Source organism: Pelophylax lessonae (genome assembly GCF_965119305.1).
Source record: "Pelophylax lessonae genome assembly, chromosome: 5".
Taxonomy (NCBI): Eukaryota; Metazoa; Chordata; class Amphibia; order Anura; family Ranidae; genus Pelophylax; species Pelophylax lessonae.
In genome coordinates, this window is record NC_138772.1 from 524563539 (window position 1) to 524586187 (window position 22649).

Below are 22649 nucleotides of genomic sequence, written 5' to 3' on the forward strand. Positions count from 1 at the left end.
TCCTGTGCTCCTGGCCTCTCCCTTTTGTTGAGTGCCGCCACAGCAAGCAGCTTGCTGTGCGTCCATTCAGACACAGAGCTGTGGTTAGGCCCCGTCCCCTCTCTCCTAGTTGGCTAACTGACACTGATTGACAGCAGCGGGAACCAATGGCGCGGCTGCTGTGTCTCAGCCTTTCAGGAGGGAGAGTCCCGGATGGCTGAGGCACTCGTGCACATCGCTGGAGGAAGATCGGGCTCACATAGGTATTAGGGAGGCTGCTACATACAAAAGGTTTATTAATCTTAATGCATAAAATGCTTTAAGATAAAAAACCTTCTGACTTTGCAACCACTTTAAGGTCCGCTCTATAACAGTTTTACTGCTGCAGGGCGACACCTCTGCACCGGATCACGTATATATACTCGAGATTTTATATATATATATATATATGCGATGCCTGCCGATACCCGCACATCATCCTGCAGAGACAGGATGGCGGTCTGCATATGTAAACAAGGCAGACCGCCTTTATTCTTAGAGGATATGCTTTGCTTTGCTCAGGTGCAAATGTTCTTTGAAGGTCACTTTCTTCTATACTTCTAAAATCTTTTAAGGCTTACTAACACAAACAGTAATATTAGGATAGCAACTATAGGCTGAATTACCTGTTGGCTTCCAATATCTCTCAAAGATTACAATGGGGGTGATTTTCCTGCAGGTATCAGTCTCCCTTCCCCACAAGGCCATAATGAAGATTTAACTTTTTATTTTTTATTTTTACTGAACATTATGGAGAGGCCATTAAGGAATGTGGCCATGTCAAACGGCTTTGTGAAACCTGTGGTAGTTAGTCAAACTGGGATTTATGGAGAGGAAATATCTCAACTAGAGACCCCGAGAGATAAAAGACGTAGTAGTAAAGTGACGTCATCTGCCCGCCTCTACATCTCCACCAACCAGAGGAAGCTTTGTACTCATTTATAAAATACAAAGTCTCCTGTGAATGGCTAAAGGGTGCTCAAACCAACTACTTTGTTCTAGGAGTGAGACAAGAATTCCCATCCCACTGCAAGAACACAGCATTGCAAAGCCTCAGCTAAATACAGTAAATGCAGTGTGCTCAGTAAATGCACCTGTTATTGCAGTAAGAAGTTTGTTTGGTCCAGCTTGGCCTAAACAAACTATTTTAGCGGACAATTAAAAAGTATTGCCAAAGCTTGTTTGGCGATCCTGCTCTTGTGGATCACAGGAGTGCACTTACTTTTCCACTCCAGTTACCCAGAATCAGCAAACAGCAGACTAAAGCCCACTGCCAGTTGACGACAGAGAGCCACTCCAGTCTCTGGATGTATTTGCTCAATGTCGACATCCAAGTAGATTCCTGACCTGAAGCTGGCTCAGCCTCTCAGAGTGCCGTTGAGAGCCTGGGCCAGCTGCTCCTATCCCCTCCACAACTCGGTGCTCCAGTGAGTGCTGGAGGAGCATAGCACAGAGAGGTGACTGACAGTCACCACTCTCTGCTCAGTGAAGACCTGATGTCAACTGATTGCTCAGCTTTCAGGCCTAGACCCGGCAAGGGTCAGCTGCAGCCATATAAGTGAGTATATGTGTTTATTTTTCTATTCCCACACTTCTACTTTAAATGTGAAGCTAGACTAACTTATCATGCAACCTGTAATATCAGTTTTGAGGGTATAACTATAAGTTCTAGGCTAAGACTAGTCTGTCAATTTCCATTTAGCAGTCTATGGATTGGCCACAAATTATTCCTGAGTGTTTTGCAGATAAATTAGTTCATATAACATATTTACCTAGGTATATATACACACACACACACAACACTGCACAGTATGTAGCAATCAACATTGCCTAAACATACCTAATACATGTCAATCACTAAACATGGTGAGTAATGAAATGACATGAATGAGACTGCAATTAATGAAAGAAGTTAACTTTACTCCATATCTTTAAACAACAACCCACACAACACTTGCAGTGGACTTTCCCCAGAATAACCCCAATAACCCCATCAATTGAAAGAATAAATTGTAGGTCCTTTGTGTTCATTGGGAATAGAAAGATAGGAGAGGCCTAGAGGCTCAGAAAAGCACAGGCTTGGAGGAATTTTGAAAGCTGCAGAAGACTGCTATGGAAAATGAGAAAAGGCAGTAAGATGGTACAAGAAGTCACCACTAAAAACACAGCACACTCCATGCAGAAAACGACAGATTACAATATACGGCAGAATTTTAGACCAATCTTTGTATCAAGACTTGTACATTTTGGCTATTCCGGTGTATGGACAAGAATATCTCATGTATATTACACGCTTCAAGACAGGAGTAAACAATATTCCTCATGATCGTTTATCAAATTTGGTCCCAAATAAACCCCAATGGACCCCATATTAATACTGAGTGTACAGTGACACTGGTTAACTTGGGCCTAATGCACACGAAATGTAAACGCTGTTTTTCCCAACAGAAGAAAATCAGCGTTAAATTTTCATCTTTTCAAACCAGTTTAGGCGAGATTAGCAGCTTTGGCTGTTTATTTAATTGGCCAGAATTTTAATTTTTTCTAGTCTAGCTATGTTTGGCGTTTGTATGCCTAAATGCCGCTGCACGGATGGAAAAAAGGGTTTCCATCCATCCGGATTTTACGGACAGGATCTGTTTCGGATAGCAGCGGTTGTCAGCGGAGACATGACATTCACTGCCCCATAGGGATGCCTGGATCATCCGACCAGGTCCGCCTAAAAAACTGAGAGGCGGATCTGATCGGATCGTTAGTGTGAAAGGACCCTTAATCTTTCCTGACATTTTCTTAGTCGCATCCTATAGCAAAAGTCATGGTCCACAGAGAGCTCAATCTTAACCACTTAAGCCCCGGAAGATTTTACCCCCTTCCTGACCAGGGCCTATTTTGCGATTCGGCACTGCGTGACTTTAACGGACAATTGCGCGGTCGTGCGACGCTGTACCTAAACGAATTTGACGTCCTTTTTTCCCCACAAACAGAGCTTTCTTTTGGTGGTATTTGATCACCTGTGCGATTTTTTGATCATGCGCTATAAACAAAAAAAAGAGCGTCAATTTTGCAAAAATAATATTTTTCACATTTTTTTATATGAAATTCCCCCCCAAAAAATGTAAAAATCTAAATTTTTTAACATTTTCGGCCAATTTGTTTTATGCTACATATTTTTGGTAAAAAAGAAAAATCGCAAAAAGCGTATTTTGGTTGGTTTGCGCAAAAGTTATCGCGTTTACTAACAAAGGGAAAGATTTTTGTCATTTTTTTTTAACGAGTAATGGCGGCGATCTGCGATTTTTTTTGCGGGACTGCGACATTGCGGCGGACAGATCGGACCCTTGACTGACATTTTTGACACTTTTGGGGTTACCAGTGACATTACTGCAGTAATCAGTGCTATATATATGCACTGTTACTGTAAAAATGACACTGGCAGTGAAGGAGTTAACTGTATTGGAGAGGGAGGGGTTAAGTGTGTCCTAGGGGCATGTTTCTAACTGTGATTGGCTGTGGCTACTAGTGTAAGAACAGAGATCAACGTTCCTACATAGTAGGACCGTCTGATCTCCATTCTTACACAGGGGAGACTGACAGGCGGCTGTGTTTACATTAGCCGCCTGCCTTTCTACCGCTCTAACGGATGATCGTGAGTGCTCGCTCCCTAGAGCCTCACAGGCTAGCGACGTAAGCGGTTAAAAGGTATCAGTCAGGAGAAGGGTACAAAAGAGTTTCCAAGGCATTAGATATACCATGGAACACAGTAAAGACAGTCATCATCAAGTGGAGAAAATAAGGCACAGCAGCAACATTACCAAAAACTGGATGTCCCTCCAAAATTGATGAAAAGACGAGAAGAAAACTGGTCAGGGAGGCCTGCAGCAACATTAAAGGAGCTGCAGGAATATCTGGCAAGTACTGGCTGTGTGTTACACGTTACAACAATCTCCCGTGTTCAACATATGTCTGGGCTATGGGGTAGAGTGGCAAGACAGAAGCCTTTTCTTCCGAATAAAAATTTTGCAATAACACATCTGAAGTCTCCTAAACGCATGTGGGAAAATGTGTTATGGTCTGATGAAACCAACGTTGAACTTTCTGGCCATAATTCCAAAAGAAATGTTTGGCGCAAAAACAACACTGCACAACACTAAAAGAACACCATGCCTGCAGTGAAGCATGGTGGTGGCAGCATCATGCTTTGGGGTTGTTTTTCTTCAGCTGGAATAGGGGCCTTAGTCAAGGTAAAGGGAATTAGGAACATTTCCAAACACCAATCAACAATGGCACAAAACCTTCAGGCTTCTACTAGAAAGCTGAACATGAAGAGGAACTTCATATTTTAGCATGACAACGACCCAAAGCATACATCCAAATCAACAAAGGAATGGCTTCACCAGAAAAAAAATAACGTTTTGGAATGGCCCAGCCAGAGCCCAGACCTGAATCCAATTGGAAATCTGGGGGGTGATCTGAAGAGGGCTGTGCACAGGAGATGCCCTCGCAATCTGACCGATTTGGAGTGTTTTAGCAAAAAAGAGTGGGCAAATATTGCCTAGGCAAGATGTGTCATGCTGATAGACTCGTACCCAAAAAGACTGAGTGCTGTAAAAAAATCAAAAGGTTGTTCAATAAAGTATTAGTATTAAGGGTGTGCACACTTATGCAACCATAATATTTTTCTTTTTCTCTTTTTACTTCCCTTCACCTAAAAGACTTTAGTTTGTTTTTCAATTGAGTTGTACAGTTTATAGGCCACAAGGTCACATTAAAAGTTTGAAAAAGTAATGTAATGATTTATCTTTGTCTCATTTTTTACATCACAGAAACCTGACATTTTACCAGGGGTGTGTAGACTTTTTGGTTATGCTTGTATTGTAATCAAATCCTAAAACTCACTGTGTATAAATGAAATTATAGGAAATCTTGCAGTGTGAAGGTAATGAGTTCTAAGATTTTCATTATAGGGTTTATCCACCCCAAACTCACTCATCCATGTCTTTATGAACCTTGCTTTGAGCACTGGTCCAAATAATTTGGTGGAGGGGGGATTATGGTGTGGGGTTGTTTTTCAGGGGTTGGGCTTGGCCCCTTAGTTCCAGTGACATGGATGAGTTCGGGGTAGAGGAACCTGACTGGCCTGCACATCAACCTGATAGAACACCTTTGGGATGAATTAGAGCAGAGACTGTGAACCAGGCCTTCTCATCCACCATCAGTGCCTGACCTCACAAACGCGCTTCTGGAGGAATGGTCAAACATTCCCATAGACACACTCCTAAACTTTGTGGACAGCCTACCCAGAAGAGTTGAAGCTGTTATAGCTGTAAAGGGTGGGCCAACTCAATATAGAACCCTACGAACTAAGGCAGGGATGCCATTAAAGTTGTGGACATAAAGGCAGGTGCCTCAATACTTTTGATAATATGGATGTATATGAGAGGGTTTACATCCACTTTAAGTGTTAACGCCGTCCGGCAATTGGAGCCGTCAAAAAAAATAAAAAAACAGCCGCTGTTTATTAACAAGATTGCTCAACTGCTGAAGCACTAAAATAATCTATCTACAGATCAAAGGGATGAACTTCCATCTACAGATGAAGTCAGTTTAAAAGATACAAAAATGGGATTTTTGACTTACCGAAAATCTATTTCTTTGATGTTCATTGATGGACACAGCTCCTGGTATTTATAACTATTGGGTTATGGCTTGACACTAGGAGTAGGACACTAGGCAGAAAAAAATTCTGGCTACACCCATGGGCAGTCCCAGAGGGTATACTCCATCTCTCTGCTATAGTCACTCAACGGAGCCTGCACTGGAGGAACCAAATGTCGGACACCCTGAAGAAAGGTACACACCAGGGAGTGTGTGTTCAAAGGTCATTGGAAGTAGACCGCCAAAGCCGGCACTAGGCCATTGATGGTACTCAAGGCCAATTTCTGTTAATCCCCCTGTTGAAGGAAGGTTAAGATCCGAGCCACCGAGAAGGAGCGAGGAGGAACCCCAAGAGACTCAAACCACGCAATGTACGTCTTCCACGTACGATGGTAGAGCTTCCTAGAAGTAGATTTCCTAGGCTTCAACAGGGTAGGAATCACCGACTCGGATAAACCCCTATCCTTTAGCACATACCGTTCAACAGCCAAGCCGTCAAGGCCAGCGACTGTAAAGCAGGATGGAGGATTGGACCTTGGGGCAGAAGATCCTCCCTGAGAGGAAGCTTCCAAGGAACGTCGGCGACCAGCCGCACCAGATCGGCGTACCAAGCCTGGCAAGGCCAGTCCAGAGCCACCAAGATGATCGGAATCCTTTCTGCCTCGATCCTGTGTAGAAGTCTCAGCAGAAGCTTGAGAGAAGGGAGGGCGTAAATCAGCAGATACTGACCTCAGCGTGTCCGTGGCATCCACCAGAGGATCCCTTGACCGCGCCACAAACCTCTGAATTTTTCTGTTGAGCCGAGATGCCAACAGATCCACCTCAGGGGTATCCCAACAGAGATATAGCTGATGAAACACCAGCAGATATGGGACCACTCCCCGTGGTCCAACGCCTGCTGGCTGAGAATCAGCCTGACAATTTTCCACCCCTCCGGGATGTGTACAACGGAGAGGCCTGGAACTAACTGTTCTGCTCACCTTAGAATGCTGGCTACCTCCAGTGCCGTCAGGACACTTCTTGTGCCCCCTTGATGATTAACATAATCCATGGCCGTGGCATTGTCCAATTGAATGCGCACTGGACAACCCTGAAAATGATCCGTCCAATGATCCAGACACAGTCTGATTGCTCGAAGTTCCAAGACATTTCTCGGTAGTCCTGATTCTTCCAGCGTCCAGATCCTCAGAGCAGGATGCTCCAATACAAGGGGAGGAAGGATTTTCCCAGCCCAAGCACAAAGCCACCAAATCAAGTACTCCTTTGTTCCCCGACTCAGCCGGATCTGATTTTCCAGAGACTGGGGAGTCTTGTCCCATTTGGTCCAAATCTCTCTTTGCAGGGACCTCGTATGGAACTGTGCAAACGAAACCGCCTCAAAAAAGGTAGACACCATCAGGCCCAGCACCCAAATGCAAGTCTGGAGGGATGACCATCTGTTGGACAGCAGGAAGCCAGTTGCAGCCTGCAATTTTTGGAGTTTGTCCAGAGAAAGGAGCACTCTGGCTAAGGCCGTGTCCTGAGTCAGGCCCAGATAGTTCAGCTTTGTGGACAGAACCAGGGCAGACTTCTGAAGGTTCAGAATCCAGCCGAACTCTTGCAGAGTTCACATTGTGATCTCCAGGTTTCCACCAGAGCAGAGGGAGACTCCGCTCGCAGAAGGAGATCGTCCAAGTAGTGCAGTAACGCGATTCCCCGTTGGTGTAGCAAAGCTTCTTTTGTGAAGACCTGAGGAGAAGAGGCGAGACCAAAGGGTAACGTCAAAAAAACGGATAATGCTCCTCTCCCACAGCAAAGTGGAGAAAACGCTGGTGACTGACACTTATTGGAATATGAATGTTAAGCATCCTTGATAATCGACAGAGGTGAGAAAATTTCCCCGATGTAGGGATGCCACCACTGTTCGAATGGACTCCATTATGAACTTCTTTACCCGCACAAAGCAGTTTAGCGCCTTGAGGTCCAGGATTGGGCGCACTTTGCCTTCCTTCCTGGGGACTGAACAGGTTTGAGTAAAAAACCCTTTAAACGTTCCGAAGTCGGAACATTAACACCTTGAATCAACAAGTCTTGTACCGCCCCCAAACAGGCCCTGTAAGCGGTCTGGGGATAGGCGCAAGTTGGAAAGAAAAAACCTTGCTGGGGGAAAAGAGCAAAACTCAATCTTGTAGCCGGATCAAATGACTTAGTGGACCCACTTGTCTTGCACTAGGGAAGTCAACGGGTCTGGAAACCAGCAAAGATGACCCCCCACCCCTAATACGAATGAAGGTGTCCATGGGCCTGGAGAAGCTCGATCTTGGCTTGCCAGACCAGCTTCGTTTGGATCCTCCAGAAGAGGCCCTGAAAGGCTTCGAGCCCTTGTCAGTCAACCCTGAGGGACGAAAAAACTTCTTATGAGCTGCGGAGGGCCCACGTCTACGACGAGGTTCCTTGCCTCTCCCTCCCCCCCCCCCCCCCCCCGTGTGAGACCTTTAATGATGTCATCCAGGGTAGCTCCAAACAGGCGATCTCCTTGGAAAGGAATATCAGTCAAAGCCTTTTTTGAAGTCTGATCCGCAGACCAGCACTTGAGCCAAAAGACCCGCCGAAGGACCACTGCCAAAACAGAGAGGTGAGCCATCAGGGGAGTCGCATCCTAAGAGGTATCACAGATAAACTGCAGCCCCTGGACCAGCTCATCCGCCAGCTCGGCAGAGGCAGGAGGGAGCTGTTCCCCCTCCAGGCCACGGCATAAGAGCTTAGCCCACTCGGTCAGAGTTTGCGACACTAGGGCAATGGTGAATACCGGCCTCATTGTTGAACCAGCCAGAGTGTACATATGGCTGGCCACCACCTCGGCCTTCCGGTCAGCTGGATCCTTAAAGGCTGGGGACTCTTCAACCAGAATCATGGTTGCCTTGTTTAATATAGTTTATTTCTAGAAACAGGAGGGTCGACCACCGGCAGCACAGTCCACTTCTTAAGAAGGGACTCCTCAGAGGTAATGCCTAGTAAAGCGCTTAGGGACCCCACGGGGACGCTTTGGTCTTCCCCACTCTTTAGCGACAATTCTGTCAAAATAGGCAGAGAAAGGAAATGCCTTTGCCGTTTTGGATGGCTTAGGAGTGTCAAAGGGTACCTGCGCCTCCGTCCTCCATCTTCAGAGTCTCACGCACAGATACAATCAATGCATCCACCAGCGCCTTATTGTGTGCGGTCGCAGACATGGAGGAATCATCCTCACTATGGATTCCAAGCACGTGTTTGCAAACCCAGCAGGGTGACCCACGTCTGCGGCAGCCAAATCAGATTCAGGATCTGCTGAGACAGATGAGGCAGGGGGCGCTTTTTGCTAGCCCGCCAGCCACATCCACCCGGGACACAAGGGACTCCAGGACTGCCGTCAGTGCATGGATATATGGTTGGGACCTGGAGGGCCTCGCAGCCTCAGAGAGGGGATCAGGTGGGGAAAAGTTCTCCAAAGAATCCAGGAGTCACCAGGGGGACCCCACAAAAAGTGTAAAACACTGCTAAGGGAAAACCTCCACCACTCAGCAAGGGGGGGTGCCTGCGGGAAGGAGGGGAACCCGGGGGTCCGACTGTCCCAAAGAGGAGCCCACGTCCACCCCAAAACCCTTCAGGGGGAGAGGGGGACAGCTACTCACCATACCAGGAACCAGGTGGGCAATACTTCAGACAACACCCCTCTCCATCGAAATGGGGGGGGGGCTGTTGGCCAGGAGGAACGCTCAACTCGGGCTTGTCGTATGCGACCTTGCGAGGCATTTAACTCGCAGGCCAGCCTCCGTCCAGTAAGCTTATGTCACGGTCGACCTAGCGTAGAGCTGAGGTCTGCACGCACTCGCTGGCCAGACTAGGGTGACCACTGGATCTAGTTATCCAGCCGGTCGCCCAGTCTGGCAGTTGAATGTAGATCTCACTGGAAAAAAAAAACAGCAGAAAAAAATTATATACAAGAAAAAAAAAAAAAAAAAATTGCCAGGGCCAGAGATCTCAGCAAGGAACTAGGTCCTTACTCCTGACTAGGCATTAAAAAAAAAGTACCTATAGCAGAGAGGGAGTATACCCCCTGGGACTGCCCACAGGCTTAGCCAGACTTTTTTTCGTTCTGTCTAGTGTCCTACTCCCTTAGGGTACAGTATAACTGAAGGTTAGGAAGATCAGGAGCTGTGTCTGTCAATGAGGTCTGCGTGTGCTCGCTAGCCAGACTGGGGTGACCACTGGATCTAGTTATCCAGCCCATTGCCCAGTCCGGCAGTTGAGTGTAGATCTCACAAGAAAAATCCAGGAGGAAAATAATTCCTATGTAAAATATTTTGCCAGGACCAAAGATCCCAACAAGGAACTAGGACCTTTCTCCTGACTCTGCTCTGCTTGTTCGCACCCTCCTCCCCTTCCACTGCCATATTTGGCACATTTTGGGATGGAGGGGTGGACTGGATACCTGTTAAAACCAGGTACCTGCTGCCACTCCCGGGCAAGATTGCCACACGGCGATCTACGAAATTTTGGGCCTCTCCTCCTTCCCCCCCACTGCCTTCTGGGAGACACACAGGTCCCACAAGACCGCAGGACTGTTGAAAAACAGGAGAGTAACTTGCACATGCACAGTAGGAAACAGGCAGTGAAGCTGCAAGGCTTAGGCTCCATTCACACCTATACGTATAGTTTTCAAGCTTTTTTTTTTTTTGGGGCTTTTTTCAGGTGTTTTGCTTAAGGAGACAAAACGCTCAGATGTGAACAGGGGTCATTGAAATGAATGGGATTTTGCTTGTTGGGGATTTTTAGACTTCAGAGACGAGCGTTTTACCTGGGTGGGAAGGGTGTTTACCGTATTAGTTCATCTTTTGTGAAAAGGAGAGATTACACTTTAAATGGAATTGGCTAGCTATGCTTGCTTCCTTCGCCATTCATAAACTTTGGGTTTCTATTCTACCACAATACATTGTGTTCTGTGAATGGGCATGGAGATCTGTGAATGGGCATGGAGATCTGGATATTCAACTGTATCACTCTGAATATGGAGTTGGAGCAGTTGAATGACAGGACCCCCCCCCCCCCCATACACAGGACATGATACATTGTGGGAAAAAAAGCAATACAAGGTCTCTGTATAGTGGAGAGAGCAGAATGGGGGCAACTCTGCAGCGGATGCTGTTACCTCTTACAGCGCCAAAAGACAGCCGCTCGGGACAGTATTCGGCATTAAACCAAACTTTAAAAAGATGGTCCAACAACTTACTAAATGAAAACTGGGGAAAAGAATCTCCTTTACACCATTTTTTTTTTTACACCATGTACATATTTAAGTCTTGATACAGACCAGTCTAAAAACAAATACCAACGTTACCAAAAGCAAAATATACAAAAATCATCAACGACTAGAAGACAAAAACATGAAATGAATAAGCTTTGTTAAACTTTCACAGGAAAGTTAAGGAATGAAGGACACCATTTTCATTGCAAAGTTCTCAGGAACAAAACATTGATATGGATAAAACAGAAAGAGCTTCCCAGTTTTTTACAAACTGACACAATATAAAAAAAAAGAGGTTTATATCAGGGGACCAAAGTAGTCAAATATTAAGCTCCTTCTATTGCTCTCAATCTCCTCAAAATTGCGTTTGCTACTGAGATGTGACCGCCTGTTAGAGGGTGGCTACTTGGTCCCACTGTATGTAAGAATGTACCCGCCCTCTATTTCTCGCTCCCAAGATGGACTTATGACCGCAGCCATTTACACAAAGCTTTGCATTTGCTGAATAAATACAAGGCTTGGTCTGATTGGCTAAGGTGGAGAATCAGGTGGATGATGTCACACTCTCCACTTCAGCCAATCAGGAGGAAGCCTTGACAGCCATTCACTGGAAACTTTGTATATCCTGAATGCTAGGCAACGTTCAGCTTAACTCAATTTTGTTCCGGAAACAGGTCAGAAAGTCCCATCCTGCTGCCAAAATATAGCGCTGAATACTGTATGTAGCTCATGGTACATACAGTTTATAAAGGCGCTCCCGGCGGAAGAATCGGTTAGTAAAGGAAATGGTTTGTTTGGAGCAGCTTTGCCCAAACAAATTATTTTAAAGTGACAGTAAGCTAGAGATGGGCTTTAATCAATGCTTTGGCATGGCTATATGACTAGCTAATTGACAGATCCCAGATTTCATTTGTTTTTCTTCAAAAAAAGTTTTTAACTTTCTAAGCCCCCGTTCACACTGGGACGACCTGTCAGGCGACCTGGTCGCCTGACAGGTCGCCGTAGGTCGCCTTCCACAGAGAAGCTGTGGACCCGTTCTAATAGGAGCGACACTAGTCGCTCTGACTTAGAAAAAGGGTCCGGAGCTTCTTTGGGGCGACCCGGAGCGACCTGCATTGACTTCAATGTTATGAAGTCCGTGCCGGCCGCTCCGAGGTCGCGGTGCGAGCAGCGCGCCGCGACCTGTGAGGTCGCCCCAGTGTGAACGGGGCCTAATACTACAATAACTGGATATTTTTGTTTGACCTCCAGAAGCTAAAACAAAAAGGAAATGGAAAAAAAAAAACAAATATTAAGTGCAATCTCCCATTATTTTCAGGGAGCAGATGGCCAACAGCATAGATATGGACATACAGAATGCACTCCTAAGGCTCGGTTCACACTGGGGCCACTTGTCAGGTGACTTAGTGCAATTGGTGCAATGGAACTGTTCTAATTAGAGCGACTCAAGTCACTCCGACTTAGAAGAAGGTTGCTGCACTACTTGGGGACGACTTCGGAGTGGCTTGCATTGACTTAGATTAAAGAAGTCGTTTGCAAGCCGCGCTGAAGTTGCGCTGTACCGGGGGGCTTCAGAGTTGGGCGACTTTGAAGCTGCCCCAGTGTGAACTGAGCTTAACACAAGAGCTAAAAAAGTTCAGCTCAAAGCTGAGACCTAGTTATCACCAGGAGTGTCTGAAAGATCACTGACCAAAATCAAATTAAGTCTTCGAACATCAAAAAACTAATGCCGGGGATGCAGTCATTTTCAGGGATGAGCCAATATTAAATACAAAAGGATGCGTTGCTGCTGCAGCACAAGTTTTAGCCTCTAAAATTACTGCCCCACACCATTTGCATGACACTAACACTTATATACACTATATTGTCAAAAGTATTGGGACGCCTGCCTTTACACACATGAACTTTAATGACATCCCAGTCTTAGACCATAGGGTTCACTATTGAGTTGGCCCACCCTTTGCAGCTATAAACTCTTCTGGGAAGGCTGTACACAAGGTTTAGGAGTGTGTCTATGGAAATGTTTGACCATTCTTCCAGAAGCGCATTTGTGAGGTCAGGCATTGATGTTGAACGAGAAGACCTGGCTCGCAGTCTCCGCTCTAATTCATCCCAAAGAGGTTTTAATCGGGTCGAGGTCAAGACTCTGTGGAGGCCAGTTAAGTTCCTCCATACCAAACTCGCTCATCCATACCTTTATGGACCTTGCTTTGTGCACTGGTGCGCAGTCATGTTGGAACAGGAAGGGGCCATCCCCAAACTGTTCCCACAAAGTTGGGAGCACGAAGTTGTCTAAAATGTCTTGGTATGCTGATACCTTAAGAGTTCCCTTCACTGGAACTAAAGGGCCAAGCCCAACCCCTGAATAACAACCCCACACCATAACCCCCCCCCCCTCCACCAAATGATTTCGAGCAGTGCACAAAGCAAGATCCATAAAGAAATGGATAAGTAAGTCCACAAAACATTTTTCTTACTTTTGGATAGAGTGGAGAGGGATCAGAACACTGTCAGTTTATATTGTTGTTGTCTGCGCCCCCATTAGGGAGATTCACCCCCTCCATTTCTCCTGTTTTCCATTATCACTGAAAGGGAAAGTAAAAGAAAAACTACAATTTTGGGTTGTCCCCAGAAAAGCAGTAAAAGGGAAACCTTCCAATGGGGACACTAGTTCTGATGCAGGGATTGCCTCTCACTTCCTGTTTGGCTGTTGGGACAGGAAGTAAAGGGAAATCTCCGTAATGGGACACAGATGACGAAAATAATTTTGGCAGGAGTCATAACCCTCCCTTACTCTATCCAAAATAAAAAAATAAAAAAAATTGCCTATAGTTCTACTTTTAGAAAATTCTACTTTTAGAAAAAACACTGAGATCTGTAAAAAGCAGGGAAGCTCTAAATGTAAAAACACACATTACAGCACAAAATCAATAAAACTATTCATTAGTGATCGATAAAACAGTTTGATTATTGCACCAATAAATGAATGTGCAAAGAAAACAGCTAAAACTGCACTCTGCATTCTTTGCAGGCAACAGAGACTGCAGTAAAGGAAACAGATGTAGAACATACATGACTTTTCACCTGTAGTAGCAGAACAGTCAAAATCTTCCACTGTGGTCAATTTTGGACCAGTTTGTACATTTAATAGCACACTGGCTTATGCATCAGAGAAATACGTGACTCTAACAGTAACTATAGGAAAATTAAACTGCAAGGACTACAAAACTTTTGCAGGGGTGGTATCTAATACACTGAAAGACAGGTACTTGACTGAACAAAACTTGAAATCAATCATTAATGTTTATGTATTGGCAAAATAAATAAATGTGCAAAATGTTAGTTAATATTTTACTATGTTTTATCTTTTTATAAACGTGGTTCAGGAAAATACATGCTGGTCTGCCAGTGTGCTCCTAACGTCCTGTTTGTGCTGAGACAGCTGCAGGGAATTCTTCAGACCTGCCCAATTCTAGACTAGTCTTCCCACCTCCATACCATAAGGGGAGCTGTCCTGTAGTCTAGCAGGGAAGAACTCAAGCAAAAGAGAAGAGAAGACCAAGCGCCAATCTAAGTGTAGCAATGCAGTTATTTTAATAGCAATTAAAAGAGTGTTACTCACAAAGGTGCGTAAAAAACAGGCATCTCAAAGCATATGAGGCATCTGGGCAATGTTCATCCAGGGTGTCATTCCGCATCCCTTGTGGAGCTGGCGCTGTGGGGGATGAGCGGCGATCTCCTGTTTTGAGGCAGGGGACGTGCTGATCCTCGGCGGTGGTATAGCAGCGTGGGTCCTTGGGTCGGAGAGCTATGACATCACTTCCTGGAGATGCTGGTGTGTGTAGAACGGGACGCGTTGCGGAACATGCGCTCCTTCTTCAGGCCGGCCTGAACACTCTTAATTGCTATTAAAATAACTGCATTGCTACACTTAGATTGGCGCTTGGTCTTCTCTTCTCTTTTTCTTGGATCCATACAGGGTTACTTCACCCTTCAAAGCCTGCAGCCATCAAAGTGATTTAGCAATTCCACTGGACTTTATCATCTGCATTTTGCCCATATCTAGATCATTGCAGCAGCTCGTGCATTCCGATTGCGCCAATCTCTCCCCCCTTTTCTTGCATAAGAACTCAAGCAAGGCTGACAATGTTGGTTGAGATTTCAGCATAGCAGAGGCAATGTGTTGTCAGCTTAAACAGGAAATTAGGAGCTCACTGGATTGTAGGCAGCATTAACAGGTATTTTTCTGTGCTTGCAGCGTTTTTAAACCACTTCCCACCAATCTGACGCATGCGTGGGATTTAACGCTGAGTGGCTGCATATATGTGACACTAGGTAAACACTTTATTGTGCTGAGTGGCTGCATATATGTGACACTAGGTAAACACTTTATTGTGCTGAGTGGCTGCATATATGTGACACTAGGTAAACACTTTATTGTGCTGAGTGGGTTCCTAGTACAATAACGAACGGGTACCTACGTGCAATAATGAGTTTTCTGATCACGTGACTGCTGAGACTGCCAATCACATAACTGGAATGCTCGCCTCCCAGCATTTGGATCCACTTATAGGGGTGGGAGGTGGCGGCGGGAAGCCGAATGTTGATCTGTTTGTAGCACTACCTATTTGTCAGAAGCTGATCGTTCAAATGGATTCACAGGAAAACCTTCTTTAAATAGCGCAGGGGTCTTCAAACTGTGGCCCTCCAGTTGTTCAGGAACTACAATTCCCATCATGCCTAGTCATGTCTGTGAATGTCAGAGTTTTACAATGCCTCATGGGATGTGTAGTTCTGCAACGGCTGGAGGGCCATAGTTTGAAGATCCCTGGATAAGCGACTTGCAGCCAACTGGCTGCAGCACTGCCCAGTTTATTCTGACAGCGGAGAGTCCCTGCTGGAAGAATACAATGTCCTGGCAAGGGGGTGGATGTGTGGGTGCGGGAATCTTTTTTTTTTTTTTTTCGTGCTCAGCCAATTAAAGTGGTTGTAAAGGTAAATTTAAAAAAAATAAACATCTCTATACTTCCCTCCTCTGTGCAATGGAATTGCACAGAGTGGCCCCAAGCCACTTCTTCTCGGGTCCCGTCATCGCTCCTGGCTTTTTCTCCCTGTCCAGTGGGTAGCGGCTTTCCTAAGGGGCTCTTGTGTGTGCTCACTCCCAAGCCCCGCAGCTGCATCCATTGACACAGACAGCGAGACTTGGCCCTGCCCCCTCATCACTGGCTTTGATTGACAGCAGCAGGAGCCAATGGCTCACGGTGCCCCAGCAAAGACAGTGAAACGGGAAAGTGAGGGGAAAAATGGATTTTTGTAAGAACTTACCGTAAAATCCTTTTCTCTTAAGCTCATTGACAGACGTAGTCTTCTTGATTCTCAAGAGCTGGGTTATGTTGTCTCCGCAGGAGTAGGACTAGGCAGAATGACAAAACGTTCTGGCTCCACCCTAGGGGCAGTCCCTGAGGGTATATCCGCCCTCTCTCTGCTACAGGGAATCAGTTCTGTTTAAAGCAGTACAGAGAATTTAACCCAACCCAACTCAATGATAGAGGGGCGGGTACTACGTCTGTCAATGAGCTTAAGAGAAAAGGATTTTACGGTAAGTTCTTACAAAAATCCATTTTTCTCTATCGCTCATTGACAGACGTAGTCTTCTTGATTCTCAAGAGCTGGGACATCCAGAAGCAGTGCCACAAATGAGGGGTGGGATTGACAAAATCAAATCCAATCTAGAAGGCCCAACCGGTGCCAAACTAGAAGTTTTAAAGGCTCATTATAAACAAAGAATGAGACTAAAGAAAAATTTTCCAACGGAAAAAAACCCTCGAGGTAGACCACTGGTCTCCTCAAATTGCGGCCTGCAAAACCTTGCGGCCAAATGAGGCATCAGACGATGCCATTACATCAACTTTATAATGTTTAGAGAAGGTATGCACCGACGACCAGGTAGCCGCCTTGCACACCTGGACCACTGACGCCTGATGGCGAAAGGCCCATGACGCACTAAGTGCCCGAGTGGAGTGCGCCTTAACAGGGAACGGGGGCTCCCGACCCTTAATAGAATAAGCCTGCACTACCGTCTGTCTGATCCATCTGGAAATGGTCGCGGCAGATGCAGGCAACCCCTTTTTGGGTTCATCTGGGATCACAAAAAGTGAATCCGTCTTGCGAAACGAGTCTGTCGTTTTCAAGTATACCCTGATCGCCCGGACTACATCCAAGGAGTGCAAAGCAAACTCCCGAGGATGACTGGGCTTAGGACACAGGGAAGGTAATACAATTTCTTCATTCAGATGAAATTCTGAAACCACTTTTGGTAGGAAGGATGGATTCGGACGAAGAACCACCTTATCTCTATGAACCACCAGATATGGTGAACGACAAGATAATGCGGCCAGTTCTGACACCCTGCGTGCAGAAGTAATAGCCACCAAGAAGGCCACCTTCTGGGACAACGTGGGTAGAGGAATCTCCCTAATATCTTCAAAGGGAGGTTTCTGAAGAACCGACAACACTAAATTAAGATCCCAGGGGGGTAACGGCGCGTGCACTGGCGGAGCCAGATGTCGCACCCCCTGGATGAAATTCCGCACCAAGGAATGAGTAGCCAAAGGCTTCTGAAAGAAGATGGCTAATGCTGAGATCTGACCCTTGATAGTACTCAAGGCCAGTTTCTGCTCAACCCCTTGTTGCAGAAAAGCCAATATTCGACTAATCGAATAAGACCGAGGACGGAACCCCAAAGGTTCACACCATGCAATGTAGGACTTCCATGTGCGATGATAAATCTTTCTGGAAGTCGCTTTCCTTGCTTCCACTAGAGTAGGAATAACTGAAGCTGACAAACCTTTGTCCTTCAGCCCCTGGGTCTCAATAGCCAGGCCGTTAAAGCCAGCGATCGTAAAGCAGGATGGAAGATCGGTCCCTGAGACAGTAGATCCTCCCTGAGAGGAAGTCTCCATGGGACGTCCGCCACCAGTCTGACCATGTCGGCGTACCAAGCTCGACGAGGCCAGTCCGGAGCTACCAGGATTACTGGGATTCCTTCCTCCTCTACCCTGCGAAGAAGTCTTGGCAGTAACGCGAGAGGAGGGAAGGCATATATTAGCTGGTATTGCCCCCACGGGGCGATCAGTGCGTCTGCGGTTTCTGCTAGAGGATCGCGGGAGCGAGCCACGAATCTCTGAACTTTCCTGTTGAATCGTGATGCCAACAGATCCACATCCGGGGTGCCCCACCGTAGGCACAACTGGTGGAAAACGTCTGGATGGAGGGACCATTCCCCCTGATCCAGGGTCTGACGGCTGAGATAATCTGCCTGCCAATTCTCCACCCCCGGAATGAACACCGCAGAGATTGCTGGAACAAATCGTTCCGCCCAGCGAAGAATGCAAGCCACTTCTTTGGCCGCTCGGACACTCTTGGTGCCCCCCTGATGATTGACATAAGCCACGGCCGTGGCATTGTCCGACTGGATCCGAACCGGGCTGCCCTGGAGCTGCTCGGTCCAGTGAATCGGACAAAGTCTGATCGCTCTCAGTTCCAATACATTTATCGGTAATCTGGATTCTTCCGGGGACCAAAGTCCCTGGACAGATAACTGACCAAGAATTCCTCCCCATCCGGATAGACTGGCATCCGTGGTCACTATCGTCCAATATATTGGCAGAAATGACTTTCCCTGGCTGAGCATTGGAGACCGAAGCCACCAAACCAGAGACTCTCTGGTCTGTTTGCTCAATCGTATCTGATTGTCCAGGGATTCCGGATTCCGATTCCATCTGAGAAGAATCTCTTGCTGAAGAATTCGGGTATGGGACTGGGCAAATGGGACTGCTTCGAATTAAGCCACCATCAACCCCAGAACCCTCATGCAAGTCCGAAGGGAAGACCAGCTGTTGGACAGTAACAACTGGACTGCTGATTGAATCTTTCGGAGTTTCCCTACCGGAAGGAAAACTCTTGTCCTGACTGTGTCTAGAATTAGACCCAGATATTCGAGCCTCTGGGTGGGAACCAGAAATGACTTTTGCTGGTTCACCAGCCACCCGAATTCCTGTAAAGAAATCATAGTAATTTCTATGTTTTGTAGCAAGGTCTGAGGAGACTCTGCATGAAGCAGAAGATCGTCTAGGTAACCTAGAATCGATATACCTCTTTGGCGCAGAAGTGCCAACATTGGGGCCAACACCTTTGTGAAGACCCGCGGAGCCGTGGCGAGACCGAAAGGTAACGCCACAAACTGATAGTGGTTCTCCTCTACGGAAAAGCGTAGAAAACGCTGATGTCCTGCGAAAATGGGAATGTGAAGATAGGCGTCCTTGATGTCTATGGACGCTAGGACATCCCCTGGATGCAGGAAGGCTGCTACCGTGCGAATGGACTCCATTCTGAATCTTCTTATGTTGACGAAAGAATTGAGTGCTCTTAAGTCCAGAATAGGACGCACTTTGCCCTCTTTCCTGGGTATTGTAAACAGGTTTGAATAAAACCCTTGAAACCGTTCTGTCCAAGGAACGTGGACTACCACTCCTTGTTGTAGTAGATCTGTGACTGCTCTCCGCAGATCTTCTAGACGATCCGGAGATAGTCGGATATTGGAAGGGAAGAATCGCGCCGGTGGGAGAGATCGAAACTCGATCTTGTACCCTGACTTTATGACTTCGCAAACCCATTTGTCCGGGATTCTGGAAAGCCATGGATCCGGGAGCCGGCGAAGACGTCCCCCCACCCCAGTTATGGGTGGGGGCGCACCTTCAGGCTTTGGATGGTTTATCTTCAGGTCTGGAGGGGGCGGGCTTTTGCTTGCCCGACCAACGACCCCTGACGCCTCCTGCAGGAGCTTTGGAGGACTTAGTTTTTTCACCCGCTGGACGAAAAAACCTCTTGTGAGCAGAAAAAGAAGGCCCTCGTCTTTGACGAGTTCCTCTACCTTTAAAATTTTGCGGTAAAAAGGTGCTTTTTCCACCGGTGAGATCCTTAATGATCTCATCTAAGTTGGCTCCAAATAGACGCTCTCCTGAAAAGGGGATATTAGCCAATGCTTTTTTGGAACCTTGGTCGGCTAACCAACCTTTTAGCCACAGTGTACGCCTGAGAACCACTGCTGAGACTGATGCTCGCGCCATTAATGGAGTGGCGTCTAACGCCGCATCACATACAAACTGTAACCCCTGTATCATTTGTTCCAACAAATCTGATACCGCCTGAGGGACTTCTTCTAAGTCCCGGCGTAACCACTTGGTCCATTCAGTTACAGCCTGCGACACCAGACCAATAGCAATTATTGGCCTGAAAGCTGATCCAATCAAGGAAAACATGGTGCGAGACATAGCTTCTATCTTGCGATCCACTGGATCTTTAAAAGACGGAGCGTCTTCTAAAGGAATAACCGTGGCTTTATTCAATCTAGCAATAGGTGAATCCACCACAGGTGGTTCTGTCCATTTCTTAATAAGGGTTTCCTCAAACGGATAACGCCTGTCAATGCGTTTAGAAATATTAAAAGTGCGTTTTGGCAGACGCCATTCTTCATCGATTGGATTGCCAAAACATTTGGGCAATGGAAAGACCTTTGCCACTTTGATGCGCTTTTTAGTCCCAAAAGGGATCTCAGTTTCAGCTATTTCTGATGGAATACCCTGTAACCTTAAAGTCTCTTGAACAGATACAATGAGTGCGTTTACCAACGCTTCCTCTCGGGCTATGGCGGATGCCGAAACATCCTCCTCACTGTCTGAAGAGACAGGACCCGAGACACCAATACCAGATGAAGTACCTGCAACTGCAGAAATAGGCTCAGAGTCTGAATCCGAGGTTTCAGATAATAAGGGGTTAGGCGGGGGTCGCTTTCTTGCGCCCTGTCCCTGACAAGCCACTTCCACCCGGGACACAAAAGTTTCCATAATAGCTGACAAAGATTCAATTGTCAATGGGGTGCTGGAGGATCCCGCAGACCCCTCGAGGGGATCCGGAGGAGATACATGAGTGGCAGGGTCCATGTTAATACAGGACACCTTTGCCAGCAAAAACAAAAAAACTTTTTCTTTTTTTTTTTTTTTTTGTGTGTCTCCCCCTAGCGCAATAGCGCCCCTCAGAGTACCTGCTTCTCGATCCCAGAGAGAGAGAGAGGGACCCCCAAGGCTCACCAACCGATGCAGTGCAGTTTCCAACAAACTGCAGCCAGCGTCTGTCTTACACAGACTGGAAGGAGCTGTTTGCTTTTTCCCGGGCAGAAGGCGTGGCTCCGCCCCCTGTGTACGCCTTCCGGCGTTCCCAGCCCTCCACGAGGAAGCTGGGCTCACAAAACATGGCCGCCCCCATAGAAGAGACATAAGACTCCAAAAACATGGCGGCCGGCGTGACCTGAGGACATACATGCATTCGGTCTACGGCAAAATGGCGGCGGACCGCCGATATCGTCTTCCCAGCACATCCACCTGTACTCTGCTAGAGGTGACATATGGATCTACAGAGATACACTGCACATAAGGTAGGATTATACCTCCTATGTCTGCTGTAATGTTACAGTCTGCTGGGTAGAGTGTTAGCTCTTGAACCAAGTCCACTTCCCACAAACACATGCTGTATTACAAGGGGGACTTGTAAGTATCAGATATATACTGACCATATATGGAGGGGCCCATAATATATACTGCCTCATAATGAGGAAAAAAGGGAACGTTTACTCACCATACCGAACCGACAGGCACCCTCTCTTCACAATACCCTCTCCACCGGGGTGGGGGTTTGTGGACGCCTCGACTCTCTGGTACCTGGCGTCCAAGCGAGCTTTTAACTCGCAAAGTCAGTCCCTTTACTGGGGCTCCGTCGCGGCCGACTCAGCGCACTGGTCTGCACGCGCTTTTAGGCAGAAACCGGGGTGACCACTGGATCTCAACATCCAGCCCGTCGCCCGGCCCCGCATACTTACTTGAATATGTCGCGGCCGACCAAGCGCAATGCCATGGTCTGCGCGCGCTCGTAGGCCGGCTGGGGTGACCACAAGTGTCGCCCAGTCCGGCATTTTTGCTTGAAGATCTCACAGGAAAAAAATACTGGAGAAAAACTACCTAAAAAATGTCTTTTTCTTAAAGAAAAAAAGTCTTGCCAGGACCAAAAGATCCCAGCAAGGAACTTAGGTCCTTACTCCTGACTAGACAGAAAAAAACTGATTCCCTGTAGCAGAGAGAGGGAGGATATACCCTCAGGGACTGCCCCTAGGGTGGAGCCGAACGTTTTGTCATTCTGCCTAGTCCTACTCCTGCGGAGACAACATAACCCAGCTCTTGAGAATCAAGAAGACTACGTCTGTCAATGAGCGATAGAGAAATTAGAGCTACATCTGTGCACACCACTGGATCAAATGAAGGGCTTGGATAATAATAAAGAGGGGGGGGGCACCGATTCCTAAACATGTTTTACCCTAATGCAAGGAATGCATTGAGGTAAAAAATGTTTAGGCTGTAGAACCACTTTAAAGCTGTGTGTGCCCAGCTTTAGTGCAAGTGCCCATCAATGTGGGAAGAATCTCTAATGTGGGCACATACACCCATACATCACCTTTTTCTCAGAAGAATGGGAAAGGTTTGGAATCTATTCCAGGTCTTTGTTAATTTATTTCCCCCTAACTTCCTGTCCCAGTGATAGCACCCATTGGGAAGCCTTCCATATGCAATCCAAAACCAAGAAAGGTTACAACTGCGGTTTACACCCC

General features: G+C 46.7%; 1 protein-coding gene across 7 annotated transcripts in view; it reads right to left on the reverse strand.

Moving 5' to 3' along the window:
* CYRIB (CYFIP related Rac1 interactor B) overlaps positions 1 to 22649 on the reverse strand; it is a 292903-nt gene that overhangs the window by 50672 nt on the left and 219582 nt on the right. The window lies entirely within an intron of this gene.